The following is a 12,289-nucleotide window of genomic DNA, read 5'->3' on the forward strand; positions in this document are numbered from 1 at the left end:
ATAACATTTGCTTGTTGGAGGTTTACACGGATCTGACCCAGGTGAAGAGCTGCAAGAACAAAGGATTCTAACAACAAAGAATTCATACACCAAGTTTGCAACAACCAAGCATTCCCGCTTCCCCTTTTTAATATAAGAAGAGCCTGAATTCTGACTTGGGATGATGGTTCTCCAGGACATTGGTCTACCATCTTCTCCGCTGGCTTTACAAATTAAAGCCGCTATTTCTTGCCCCAAATCCTTGTCTCCTGATGTGTTGGCCTATAATGCACGAGTAGAACAAGCGTGGACTCGGAAACACAAACATACATTGAAAGTACGCATTTGGTATATTAAATGACCTGCTTCCACTCGTATTCCTGAGGTTTTCTTCTCTTGACCACTCCTACTATATTTATGAAAAACCTGTCATGTGGACACATTTCCTTCTCTAGCCACTACCCTTCCATGTAAAAACTGATGCCAAGAAGGCAATGGAAGTTGCTAGAAGGTATTACCTGGCCAAAAAAGAGCAGAAGTGGGTTCTGGCTGATGTTCAGGAGCAGGCCGGGGCACCTGACAAGATGTCATAAGTACGGATAGACAGCTGGGCACCAAAGGAGAAGCTTCTAAACTTCCATGAGGGAATTGTTGGATAGGAAGGAACAGTCCCAGACTATAGCTCTGATCCCACCACGAGCTTCCTGGGCAAGGCTGGGCAAGTCATTTAAATTCTCTAGACCCTTGCTGTCCAACACGGGAGCCACCAGCCACATGCAGGATTATGATGTTATTCTGTAGCCAGACAGAATTATAAATAAACACTTTATTGCAAAGGGTCAGCAGGTATAATATTTAAAAACATTATTGGTTATCTTGCCCTAACAAGTTATTTTTGTATGTCTAGCTTTCTGTGGGTTGTAATGCCTGCAACTAATGTTTCCCTTACAGTGAGGTATTTTGAAATTATAAGTTACTGGACACAGTACACTCATATCACAGTTGAAAAAAAACTGATCTAAATAAGCAAGGTGATCTGACTTAGTAGTTATGAGCAGGGGCTCTGGGGCCAGCCTGCATAAGTATTAATTCTCACTCTCCCTCCAGGGAGTTCTGTGTGAATCTTGGACAAATTATTGTTGCTGTTGTTGTTGTTGTTGTCATTGTCATTGTTATTATTTGTGCCTCTTTTTCCTTACCTTTTAAATAGCGAGGAAAATGTAGACTCTATCCCCTACAGTGTTGGCAGGATTAAATGAGTAAACGTCTGTGCTGCCCACTTCCCTGGGTTTCAGCATTCTCCAGGCAATCAGTGCCAAACGCAGTGGCATTCTCCACTGTCTTCGTCAGTCTGGGATTCTGTAACAAATTACCGTGTGTCGGGTGGCTTAAACAACCAGCATATTCCTTATGGTTTGGAGGCTGAGGCTTTCAAGGTCAATGTATCTGGGAGAGGATTGCCAGCTCGAAGATGGCTGTCTTCCCACTATCTTCATGGCCCAGAGAGGAGAGAGAAGCAAGCACTTTGGGGCCCTGTATAAGAACACTAATACCATTCATGAGGGCAATACTCTCATGACCTCATTTTATCCTACTAATCACCTCCCAAAGGCCCCGCATCCTTATATCATCAACCTGGGAGATGAGGTTTCGACATATGGATTTTGAGGGGATGCATTCAGTCCACACATCGGCTAACTCTCCCAAACATGCAGTCATCAAACCTGTAGCTAATTTCAAAATAATGTTTATATCTCTCTGCCCATTTCCATTCCTACATCTACTAACACTGAAGCCCTGCTACATTTTATTTCTTATTTTCCTTGTAGAGGTTTAATTGATTCCTCTAACTCCAAGGATTCGCTCACTCCAGTCTGCTTGACAGCCCTGCCAGGTAGGACTTCCTTAAAACACCTTCCCACTTCACCTGGTTGTTTTTTAGGTGTAAATGTCAGAATTCTCTCCACACCCCATCCTAGACCTTTAATCCCTTACACTACCGCTCACTATGTTATTTTCCTATTACCACTGTAACAAATTCCATTAAGCTTAATAGCTTAAACCAGCACAGACTTATCAGCTTATGGCTGTGGATGTCAGAGATCCAACACAGTTCTCATTGGGATAAATTCAAGATACCAGCAGGGTTCCTTCCTTCTAGAGGGTCTAGAAGAGAATGTTTCCTTTTTTTTTTTCCAGTTTACAGAGGTCACCCACCTTCCTTAGCTTGTGCCCCTCAACTTCCTCCATTTTCATGGTCAGCAGCCTTTCTGAACATTGCTCCATCGCTACACCTCCCTCTGATTTTAAACTCAGCTGGGAAATATCCTCCAATTTAAGGACCCCTGTGATTACATTCAGCCCACCTGGACAATCCAGACTACTCACCCTATTGTCTCATCTCAGGATCCCCTTGTCCCATCCCACTCAGGCAGTATGTATGTGGCTGTGACATTCACCTTGTGTAACATTTCCTCATGAGCAATTTATGGTTCAAGGCACTTATAAGTGACTTTTTGTTTTTCTTCCTTATCCTTTCTACATTCAGTTTGTCTGGTGAGATTATATGAATCCTTTTTTTTGTGCCCCTGCACTAATCTATAATAATGTATCATGGGTTTAAAGGCTAACTAATAGACAATTTAGGAGACAGAAATCCTCTAAGATTTTTAATCCTAAAATATCTGTCATCCCTTTTGCCATGTACAGTAACATGTCACAGGTGGCTACCCTGTGGCCGGGGAGGGACATGATTCTGCCATCACACTCCCCTCATTCTTACCAATGTGCTGATCAACTAACCAAGGATCTATGCTCTCCAACTCACTCACTTCCTCCTCCTTTGCATTGACTATCCTGTTCCCACCGCTTCCTTCATTCACCACATCAGGATTTCATGACCACATTCTCCCCTAAATGAAATGGGTATCTTGCATCTAATGTCTGACAGCTGTTCTTATTGTACATGCACACACTGACCTACACATAATCCCGTCCATCTCTTTATTTTCCTAGAATCTTCCAGAAGAATCAGTTCCATGATGATAATGATGATACTGACAATGATGACAGGGGCCTCTCAAGGATTCTGATAAAGAGGGAATCGATAAAGGGAGGGAATCATTGCAAAATTGCCCCAGAAACAGGCTTAAAGGTAAATAACTCTTATAGTGTTTAATGAAATTGACTAATATTTAACTATTTTTAAGACTTTATATCACTGAATTTAAAATTTTAACGGGAATTTTCATTCACCACTAACCAAGATTCAACTCTGGGACCAAAATCTAAGGATTTCTGTCTTCTAAAAAATTGTCCACTAGCCTTTTAAACACGTGATCCTTTTAAAAAGTTTAGTGCTGGGCTGAAAATAAGCAGGATTCATATAATCTCACGAGACACAGTGAATGTGGAAAGACTAAGAAATAAAAATAAAAAGCCATTCATAACGTCTTGAACTTTACGTTGCTCACAGGGGAAAATGTTTGCCAATGTGTGTGTCACATCAACATGACGACTGAGTGGGATGGGGAAGCTGATCTTCCTCATCAGTCATTTATGCTGATTTGTTAGATGCCAAAACAGTTTCCTCATTGAAATTGCTTCTAACAAGTATGGAAGAATTTAGGTTCTACCAAAAGCAGGCTGAACATTTTCCCCTGCTTTCAGGTCTCTGGACTGAATGTCCCCACAAGAAGGACATGATTATGTTTCATAGGGAAGTCTTCCTGAGAAGCAACAGGCTTTTCTAGGGCAGAACTGCAGGGCCCCCCATGGAGGGCTGGAGGAGGTCTAGAGGGGACACTGGAAAAATAGCAGGAGTGAATTCAGATACTGCTGCTCAGGTCGCCAAAGACAGCATTGCTATCTCTAAGGATATGACATTCTCCCAAATTTTCCATGAGTGAAGGAGCCTGTGAACACTAAGCAGGTTGTTAAGACACAGCAGCACATAATTTGCGTGACAACACAATTAGAGTATGATTTGATATTTGGAAAATAACTAGCCCATTGTTCTTTGAAACTGCAGCAGTAGCAATAGAAATAAAAAAGACTGAGCCGTCTTGGAGACAACAATCAATAAACAATTCTAAATCTGCAGAATTCCTTGACAATATTCAAGCAATGAGCTAGATGTGTGCTGCAGATACCTCTTACTGCAGGGCTCACTCCTGCAAAGCATAGAACTAGTTTCTCAGCACACAGAGGGAACCAAGTCAAGATTCCTAATCTTTTGAGATTTACTAAATGGCTGGAAAGATCAGACAAGTACATACAGGCAAATATGATTAAATGGAATCAAATAATATCAAATGTGATTTGAGCACAGACGAAAGGGAAATTCCTTTCACCTGGGATCTAGAGAGACTTCTTCAGAAAATGTGGCTCTGGAGACGGCCAAAGACATGGGTGGAATTTTGGCAGAACAGGATGTAAGGAATTTAAAAACTTATTCTATAATTCATATAAAAATTCAAAGGATCCCAAAAATCCAAAACAACTTTGAACAAGAAAAACAATGTTGGAAGACTTGCACTATCTGATTTTCAAACTTTTTTTTTATAAAGCTACAGTAATCAGAAATTAGGGTGTTGGTGTAAAACAGGAAAATAGAATAATGGAACACAATAGAATGTTCAGAACTAAACCAAGACTTATACAGACAATTGATTCTCAAAAAGGATGCTGTGGAGAAAGGATCTTTTCAGCATGTAGTGCTGGAACAATTAGATAGTGATACGCAAAAAAAAAAAAATGAACTTTGATTCACACCTCACAAAATATACAAAATTTACCTCAAAATGGATCATAGATCTTAATAGGAAATCTAAAACTATAAAACAGCTAGGAGAACAAGCATAGGCTTAAGCTTTATGGCCTTGGGTTTGGCAAATTTTTCTTTGCTATGACACCAAAAGTATCATCTATTTTAAAAAGAAACTGATAGAGTGAACTTTATGAACATGAAGACTCTTCAATGCTCTTCTAAACACTGCTAAGCAAATGAAAAGACAAGCCATAGACAGAAGCTATTTGCAGATCATATATCTGATAATGGTCTCTCTTTGTATCTGATCCAGAATAAAGAGGTCTCAAAATTCAATAATAATTCAAACACCTGAATGAATGAGGCCAGAAAACACACTTCAGTAAAGATATCCAGATGGATAATAAGCATATGAAAAGATGCTGATTAAAGGTGTCATTAATGATTAGAGAAATACTTTTAAAAACCACAGTGAGATACTAGTTCACATACATACTAGAATGAATACAGTTAGAAAGACTGACCTTACAAGGTGCTGGCAAGGAAGTAGAGCAACCAGAACTGATACACACCACGAGGAATTTACAATAGTACAACCATTTTGGAAAAGTCTTTAACAGATTCTTTTAAAAAGGTAAACACCTATGTACCATATAATCCAGACATTCCTCATCTGGTGCTTTAGAAAGGAAAAGCATATGTCCATACAAAGACTTATAACCAAATATTCACTGCTATTTTATTTATAATAGCACAAGTTGTAAATAACCCATGCATCCATCAAGAAGTAAATGCAGAAAGAAATGATGGTCTATACAAACACTGCTCACAATAAACTCTTCAGTAAAAACTCAGCACTAAACAATACTCTACTATAAGACAAATAAGCTATTAATACAGCAACACAGATGATTCTCAAAATAATTACACTGAATGAAAGAAGTCAGACAACATAGAGTAGATACTGCATGAATCCATTCATATAAGGATCTTGAAAATGCAAACCAATATGTTGTGATAGAAAGCAGATCAATGGTTCCCAGGGGAAGAGACGGGGAGGGAGGGAGGGACAAAAAAAGTCAGGAGAGAAGCTTTGTGGGTGATGGGTATGTTCACTGTCTTGAGTGTGGTCATGGTTCCTTGGGGATATTCTTACGTCAAAACATATTAAGCTGTACACTTTAAACGTGTGAAAATTATTTTGCCAAGTATACCTCAAAGCTGTTTTAAGAAAAAAGGCACTTTAGTCCTGATCCACCTCAGCGCCTGATTGGAGTGACATGATCAGTCCCTCACACTGTCTGCCTAACGGGAAGGTAGAAAAGCTCTCACAGAAGATAACATGGATTTTTCATTTGCAATGTCTGCCATGTAATAAAGAATTTCTAGACATGCAACATGTCCAGACTATATGACAGATAACATGAGAATAAGGAGCATTAGACAAAGGATGCAAACCCCAGGTGATGTAGGCATCAGAGTTACCAATAAAGGCTATAAAATACTTTTAATATATTCAAGAAAATAAGGAAATGATGGGAGAATAGATAACAGGGTAGAGACTTTCACCAGAGAAATATACTGGAATGTATTTTTAGGAAAAATCAAACTGATACTCTAGAACTGAAGCTTTCAGCTCTGGAAACAGGTAAACAGAGCTAATTAGGATCCCTTTTAAGTAAAACTTTCAGTAATTCTGGGTAAAATATAACAACAAAGTAACACAGAGCTAACTATGGAAAGAGAAGTTCCCTGATGACAATACAAAGAGGACACTTAAAGCCCAGAGTGGTCATCTTGTGAGCTGATGCCACCGCACCCTGGAGGGAAGGGGTTTTCATCTGCACATAAATAAGGATACAATGTCCATGTAGGAAAAAGGGTCCATACCAGATGTAGAAGACTCTTCCTCTATATCTATATAGTCAGAGACAGAGATGTAAAGTGGCAGCAGAGGTCACAGTGACACAGGGCCCTGGGCCAAGGAGTGTGAGCACCTCTGCAAGCTGGGAAAGGTAGGATGATGAATCCCTCCCAAGAGCCTAGGTGTGGAACTTAGCCTTGGCCACTCCTTGGTTTTAGCCCACTGACATTGACTTTGCACTACTGCACCCTAGAACAGTGAGAAGATGAATGTGTATTGCTTTAAGCCACTGAGTCTGTGGTCCTTTGTTACAACAGCAATAGGAAAGGAACTCAGGAACCAATATGAACTTGAACCACAGGCTGCCTTCTGTGCTGGCAGGGAGTCCTTTGTCTCTGATCCTGGGGGAGTGTCCTGTCCTCTGGCAGCATCCACAAACTACCTCATGCTAACTTGGCAGTTTGCAGAGGGTTAAATCTTATCCCTGCACAGTTCTTGATATTTAGTTAATAAAAATGATGGTGTCATCATGGGTATTTTTCCATCTTTTAAATACCCTTCAGTCTTCTAATAAAGCTACTTCTAATTAAGAGACCATGTAAATAGTTTTCAATCTTCATAATAAATAACTGTGGTTTTATCTGGTTACTTAAATTATGAATAATAATGTTCACATTTGTAAAAGTTATTAAAATCAACATTGTTTAATGAAAATATCATTTCTTTTCGCATGAACATGTATTAACTACAAGAAATGTTCCATGCTTTCTTCTACGATTTACTGTTAGAGCCTTAAAGAATAATATTTTCCTCAAAAGATATTACGGCAAAGGGATTTCTTTTGGTGGAACTGTTCCGGCATCAAATCTGGTGCATGTCTCAGGCCACTGGCAACATAGAGATGATAGAAATTAGGAGGCATTATAAACACAGAATCATTTTTAAAGGAATTAAAAAAACTGGATGTGTGTAAACAAAGAATCAGGGAATATTCTGGTGAAATAAATGTATTTTTCAGCTTAAGCAAGACATGGGGTGAATAAATCTGAAATGAAAAAACCACCCAGAGATTAGCAGCGAGTCATGCATGCAGTGTGAATGATCAAAACCAAGTTGTTTCCAAACCAGTGTGCAGGCTTGATGCCTTCATGAATCAAATCTGTGTGGCACCAGGCCACCTCGAATACATGTTGATGAGGTATTTATAAGCCCTTCACCATCCCAAATCAAAGCCCACGCACGAGCCACAAGACCATCACCTACACATTTGGAAAACACACAACATGGTGAATAGCACTTTTCTTGTTCAGTAGCCGGTGGCAGCGAACTGTCAGCAGACAGAGATACAGGGACACAGAGGCACCTCCCCTCACTCAGCTGATAAACTTCCGTGCATCCCTGGGGACAGGATTGTCATAAAATGCACCATGGATTGATCCTCCTCCTAGGAAAGGAACCGTAGTGCTGTCATTAGGTTTGAGCAGGGGTGGGTGGAGGATCTCAGAAGAGTTGTTTCAGCACACCAATAGAATTCTTGGCCACCGTGACCACGAAAGACAAGTCCCCTGCCATCCCGGTAGGCACTTGGGCTCCTGACAAAAGCTGGGCTCAGTAAAGGGTTGAGTAGAAGGCACAGACCTGAGGGATGCCCCAGCAATAGGCAGGAGGTAGGGCCTGGTTTATACTGCTCTGGGTGTATCCCAGACTCATCCGAATACGAAATCAGAAATTTGCAAAACAGCAGAGCTGGGGTGGATCATCTACTCCAGACTCCTCAGCTTACAGTTAAAAGGGTGGCAACCCTGACAGGCAAAGCAACGTGCTAAAGGCAGAGCGTGGAAGTGGCAGTGCCAGATGAAACGCAGCGTGCAACCCCCGTTCAAGGCCGCTGACTCTGACGACGGGGCCAAGGTTTCCAATGAGGAGAATAAGACAGTGTAAATACTTTGTTCCCCCTAAAACCCCAAATGTTTTTTAAAGGCACAAAAACTCACCTTAACTAGATCTCTTCTGAGGGGGCTCTCTTCTGCTTCTTCGTCTTTCTGTCTCCATTTCCCTCTCTCAGACACAAACACATTCAGTTTTGTGAAAGGGGACTTCCTTCCATACAAAGACAGACTTCACATCTTCAGAAAGATACCTGAGAAAGCACGTTTCTCAATTCAAGTCTTTGTGTGAGTTCTGGGCAACTGGCTTATTTTCTAGAACAATCGGTAGTTACAAAATCAGGAAATCATCTTCCACAAAGGCAGAGTTCTGGTCCGTGTTGATAAAGTTGGGGATGTCACATTTCATGAGTCTGTTCGGCTCCTCCTCTGGCCACCTGCTGCATCTGATGGCTTCCTGGAGCCGAATAACACTGTAAAGGGCTATGGTAGGGATACCAGCTTTGGCCTTGTCCAAGTGGTCCACTTCATTGATGTAGCAGTGAAAGAGGGACCTAGATTCATCATTGCACTGCCAGAGAACACCTTGGGCAGCAGCGGTCTTCCAAAGTCTGACACAAAGCTGTTGAGTCTAAATCTCTTCTCGGGAGACTCTGCATTGCTACAAAGAAAACCAAAATAAAATATCGTTCACAGTGTAGCTCGGTGACCTGAAGAATCATAGTTTTTGCCATCTACTGAGAGTAAATCCCTGCACAGAGCATGCTGACATGCACTGGAATTGAAAGACATCACTTCTGAACACATAAAATTAAACTCAAGGCAAAAGTCTAAAGTGAGGGCCCATGGACCATCCTAAAAAGACATCGTTCCCTGAGAATCCTCAATATTGGTGCCTCGCACACCAGTGTTTCTCCGTGGGACACTCAGATCTCTTCATCAGGATTCGTTAAAGTGCTTCTTAAAATGCAGAATCCTGGGGTGCACACCCTCAGAGTCTCCAGAGGTAGCGACTGGTAGTCTGTATTTTCATAGCCACCAGGATAACTAAACATGCTCAGGTTTAGCACCGCAGTCTACATCGGGTCACCTGAGCATCGACAATTCTGTCTCACGGGATGGGGGGTGCCATGTGTGTCAGGGTGCTGTCCTACCCATGTGTCTCCCCTGATTCTCAGAACTGACAGTGCTGCCCCATTGGGCACGAAATACCACCGTTTCACAATGCATACGCAGGGCGCCCGACTGAAAAACAATCAGTGATAGGAGAGGGGACAAAACTCAGCTTCCTGTTACCTTGTTTCACTTACTGTGGGACGAGTGATCAATTCAAGGGTAATAAATCAGTGAATGAGTGAATAACATGACTCGCGTTAGTCCCACGAGTGCCTGGAAGAGCAAGCCTGGGCACATTGAGAACCATAACAGCCCATCTACTTAAATGTCATCCTCCACAGATCTATGTAAAGGTTACTTCCACCCAGGCAGTGACTCCAGAAGGGCAAGAATCATGTATGAACACACTCTCAAATCCAGAACAGAACCTGACAACAATTAGGCTCTGGAGTCTGTGTTTAGCGAGTGTGGAATCTCAGTGATTCCAGCTCTTACACCTTGCCTTCCCATCCCACCACACACGATATGGCCCTTATGTCCAGTTCTCCCGGGGCTGGGGCCACGGAACCCATTTATAGGACTGGAAGAATCTGATCATTTAAACCATCCCCCAGATTATCATCAAGAGTCACCTGCATTTCAGGGATCAGTAATCCCAGAAGCTTTGCAGTTCAGGCAGCTGAGGGATTTTTATATCAGCTCTGTCTTCTACTGTGACTGCCTGGGTGACATCAGACAAGGAATTCTGAAAAGCCTGAACTTTTCCTTTCAGGAATAATCTAATTAACAAATCTCGTTGACCACTCAACAAATGTGATGTGAAGATCAATGATTTTACACAGGAGTACAACATTCACTAGGTCGTGGATTTAGAATCAGAGGAAAATCATTTTAGAAAGATTGACAGAATGTAGCTTTAATGCGAATTTAAGTATTCTTACCTTTCAGTAAATCATCTTCCCCTACTTATCACTTCACCCAAGTTTAAAAGATGTCTGAGAACAGGGATGAGTGTGCCAGCAATCTGAGACCCAATAACCTAAAATGTCACCTAGGAAAAAGAGGGGAGTAACACATTTTTAAAAAGCATGGCAAGGATGGCGGGGCCATCCCCAACCCCAGACTAAGAAGCTCTGAGTAATAGCTTTCCTGCCTGCCTGGGGCATCAGCTGATGTGAAAATCCACCCAGAAACCTCACTGTCCAGCAGCTCTTCCATAACACAGGCTACACTTTCTCAGAATTAAGAATTGCGTCCAGTAACCACTTCGCTGAAGAATAAAGACAAAGGAGAACAAGAGAGTTCTGCCCCTCCCAAGGGAGAGCCCAGACCTCGGGCTGCATGCACTGCGCCCACCTCCCTGGAGAAGAATAAACTGGAGAAGGGCGTTCTGCGAAACTGGGGCAGCAAAGGTTGAGATGGGAACAAATTGACCAGCTGGCCAGGGACAGCCCCCTCCGTCGCTGCCTTGGCGGCTGCCTCAGCCCTCTCAGCCCATCCTGCCCACCTCTGGTGGCTAAGCTGTCAGGGAAATTGCTTTGCGATCTGGAGCAACAGAGGCTGCCCACAGGCCAATCTGCGGAAAAGATGGGCGCTAAACCCCCAGCTCCCGAGTGACAGGCTCCATACCCCCGCCAACACCCCGACGCCCCCGCACCCTACCGCAACCCCGGGGAAATATGACCCGAAGAAGTGTGACCTGGGAACGAGGGGCAGCAGAGGCCGCCCCCACGTCAGGCCTGCAGAGAGATTGGAGCTTATCCTCCAGCTCTCCAGGGGCAGCCCCTGTCCTCTCCACCTCCTGATCTCACCGCGCCCACCTTCCAGGAGCAATCAGACCAGGTGTGGGGTGTCAGGCGAATCTTGCGCCAGAGAGGACGTCCCCAGGCCAGGTCAGGGGAGAGGAGAAGAAGTGGCCCCATTAGGCGGGGCAGCCGGCCGTCGCAACTGCCTCTGCCCCTCGACCACATCGGGCCCGTCTCCCAGGAGCAAGCTGACCTGGAGACGGGCATCCGGCTTCTTGGGCAGCAGAGGACGCCCCCAGGATTGGTCACGGGGAAGAGGAGAGCAAATTGACAGGCTCCGCGCTGCAGGTCTTCTACCCCCGCCATCGCCACCCCCGCACCTTAAAGGCACCGCCCAGGGCGCCCCTCCCCCAGCAGGCTGAGTGGGACAGGTGCGTCTGGTGACCTGGGGCAGGAGAGGCCACTCCCACACCAGGCCATCGGGGAGACGGGAGCCAATCCACCAGCTCCCCAAGGCAGCCCCTACCCCCGCAGCAGCCACCACTCTTGCCCATGACCTCACAGTGGCCTCCTCTAGAGAGCAGGCTGACCTGGAGATGGACGTCCGACGAACTTGGGACAACAGGGACCGCCCCCAGGGCAAACCATGGGGGGAAGTGGGAGCAAATGGACAAGTTCCATGGGAAAACCTGCCGCTGCTGCCACCACCCCCAAAGTACCAAGTCCAACTCCCGGGGTCAGGCCGACTAGGATACACGCGTCTCATAACACAGGGCAACAGCGACCGCCCCCAGGACAAGCCGCGGGGAAGATGGGAGCAAATGGTCCGCTCCCCCGCTGCAGGCCCCCGACCACCGCCACCCCTGCACCCTGACTACCCTGCCTCCCGCCCCCAGCAGGCAAAGTGGGACAGGGGTGTCCCGGGACCTGG

At 44.1% G+C, this 12,289-nt stretch overlaps 1 long non-coding RNA gene across 1 annotated transcript; it reads right to left on the reverse strand.

The window, feature by feature from the left end:
- Positions 1-499: 499 nt before the first annotated feature.
- Positions 500-8,882, reverse strand: LOC140695125 (uncharacterized). Its single transcript, XR_012070827.1, has 3 exons — positions 8,606-8,882; positions 1,179-1,338; positions 500-774 (listed from the first exon to the last, which is right to left on the reverse strand). It is a non-coding gene; the product is annotated as an uncharacterized lncRNA (long non-coding RNA).
- Positions 8,883-12,289: the final 3,407 nt, after the last annotated feature.

Source organism: Vicugna pacos, unplaced genomic scaffold (genome assembly GCF_048564905.1).
Source record: "Vicugna pacos unplaced genomic scaffold, VicPac4 scaffold_147, whole genome shotgun sequence".
NCBI classification, from domain to species: Eukaryota; Metazoa; Chordata; class Mammalia; order Artiodactyla; family Camelidae; genus Vicugna; species Vicugna pacos.